Source organism: Octodon degus, unplaced genomic scaffold, assembly GCF_000260255.1.
Source record: "Octodon degus isolate 3935 unplaced genomic scaffold, OctDeg1.0 scaffold00445, whole genome shotgun sequence".
Classification (NCBI taxonomy): domain Eukaryota; kingdom Metazoa; phylum Chordata; class Mammalia; order Rodentia; family Octodontidae; genus Octodon; species Octodon degus.
The window spans coordinates 163,496-166,226 of record NW_004525021.1 but is presented as its reverse complement, the minus strand read 5'-3'; the positions used below and the strand labels follow the sequence as shown (position 1 = coordinate 166,226).

General features: G+C 41.9%; 1 pseudogene; it reads right to left on the bottom strand.

Annotated features, from left to right (window-relative positions):
* Positions 1-1,721: 1,721 nt before the first annotated feature.
* LOC101588228 lies at positions 1,722-2,082 on the bottom strand (annotated as a pseudogene).
* Positions 2,083-2,731: the final 649 nt, after the last annotated feature.

Sequence of the window (2,731 nt, the reverse complement as noted above, 5' to 3'; positions counted from 1 at the left end):
TAATCACCTGTATATGCTCTTTATCTGTCTCTATGTTTAGTCACTGTGTGGAGTTTTTTTTTTTTAAGTTACTGAGTGTTAAGAGTTCTTTATACAGGCTAACTAAGAGTTCTTTCTCTGACATTCTTTTTGCTAGTATATTCTACTAGTGTACCTTCCCTTTCGTTGTTCTTCACATGATATTTTTCTACGAAAAGCTTTTAAGTTTCATGAAGACTAGTCTTCTTTCTATGGGTTTTCTTTTTATGTCAAGTCTGAAGTACCCAGCCTATCCTAGTGTCCTAAAGCTAGTTGAAGGTTTTGTAGGTTCTTTGTGTTGTTTCCTTTATCTGTGTCTGTTTCTATAACAACCACTGTCTTTTGCTTGCAGTAAAATGATTATTTGCCCTTCTCTTTCCTTTTCAAAATTATTTCAGATAGGACTTGTGACTTTACATACAAATTTTGTAATAAACTTATGTATGTCCACTGAAAATCTTTCTGGGATTTTGATAAGAATTGGACTTCATAGTGTTGGCCTGATAGCTCAGCTGAGTAAGGTATGTGCTGTCTGTGCCATGGCTTGGGGATAAAGACTGGGTTTCATCCCCATTGCCCCCAGGGGGTGGGCAAGACAGTGACTGAGACTGAGCATGATAGATTGATTATACCTGTATTCCCAGTACTTGGGAAGCTGAAAACAGGAGGAATCACTACCAGTCTGAACTGTGTAGTGAGATCCTGTAGACCATGTACTAAATATAAAAAAGAAAATAATGAACATATAGATCGATTTAATAAGATTGATGTTTTTACTATGGTGACACTCCCAATCCATGATGATAAGTTTTTCTGTTTATTTAGAGGGTTATTTTTTGGGGGGTTGATCTTTTAATTACTTTTGAATATGCATCTCTGTTTTGAAAGGAAAGAAACAGAATCAACTTAAGGCAACAGAGGCTTCTGAAGAGCTAGGCCAAAACTTGCAAGCTTTACAAGGGGTTACTGGAGTCCCTGGTGCTAGCAACAGGGTCAAAAACCCTAAACAGTTTATCCATATTTTCCTTGAGGAAGCAGCATACAGAACAGCTTGATTCACCAGATAATTTGCCGCAGCCCTAAGGGAAAAGTAGATCAGAGCTGGCCAAGGACTGGTTGTCAAAGAAAATGTTTATATTTTGAAAATTCACTCTATGGTACTAAAACGTCCTGGGTGCTGTCAATAACAAAACAAGTAAAACTATTACAGAAGGACCCACACTGATGTTTGATTTCACCCAGGTTTCCCATGGAGCATGAAGGTACAGATATACATAAGGGGGGAGGTTCTGAAATAATTAAAAATAAATACTTACTAAGATCATGAGACATACTGCATTTCCATTTGCTATAGACACACTGATAGTGAAGACTGTTTAAGAGAGGGTAATTTTACTACTGCTTTCCACTACATAGTCACGTCCTGCTTTCTGAGACAGTTAACAATGCTGTTCTTCCATGAACATGCTCATGTGGAAAATCTTGTTAAGATTTTGCCAGGGCCACGAGATGAATACAAGCACGTGCCCTAGTTAGTGAATTGTAAGCTCAGTAAACATTTTTGGGATGGACCCATTTAATCAGGTCACTGATTTGTTAAACATCTACTGATTGTAAAATTCCTCAGCTTCTAGCCATGGTGTCCACTCAGTATTGTAAAACCTGGGTGTAGCTCCACCAGGACTCTTCTTGGGGCTGAGGTGCTAGTCATCAAAATCTGGAATGGCATCATAGGAGTCACCCTGGTAGGCTTTGGATGCATAGTAGGCAGTGCACAGGTGATAAAATCCTGGCACGCACCACAGAATGCCAATGATGAGGACATGAACAGCCCAGTCTGCCCCCCCCCCTTTGCTGATGTAACCAGACAGCAGGAGGGATCCTATGATAATAAGAAAGGCACTAATGAAAAACAGCACAGTGGCATGTGCGATGGCCTTTTAGGGGATCTTAGCAGGGCTTTTCTTAAACTGAAGGACAATGTAGCCATCGTCTGTCCTGGAGAGCTTTGAGTATTTTTCTACTAGGGATTCCAGTAGCCATGTTGATTCAGGAGAGCATCATAACACACTGATGCAGGTGGTCTCTCTGGCTCACCCGAAATCCTGCAAATAGAGCCATTTTCCAGACTGTGTAGTTTCCTAAGCAAGTGAGATACCTGCAGGTGTAGTTCAGTGGGACAGCACCAGCTCAGCTTAAACTCGAGCTCCTTGGTGCTATTATTCCGATAGTCTTTAGAAATCACCACCGAGAGAAATGTGAACCAACATGAAGTCAAGTTTAAAATAAAACCGGTTCCTTGGAAAGGCGAAGCGCGCACTGGCCACACCCAAGGGCAGAGGGGTGGCCATGGGCTTAGCACAGGTTTGAAGAGCACACACCCTCCCTGGTCACCCCAGCAGGCCTCACTGCAGAACCATGCCTCGCTGATCACTTTCAGGATGCCGAGCCGCTGAGAACTACAGAGAGCCATATTGCTGCCTAGCACTAATGCTGCCAAGCACCCCCAGTCTGTCACCCAAAACGCCAGCAAGCTCTATTTAGGGTTTTATCTGTTTTTTAAACATCAGATTTTAAAACTTTCAGCATAGAGATCTATGCTCTTGTTTGGGTTTTATCCATTTGCTTGTCCCTCCATCCAGCCCCCCTTTGCAGCAGTCTCACTGAGTCCTTAAATGTACCTACAATCAAATGACATCCTCCTGCCTCAACT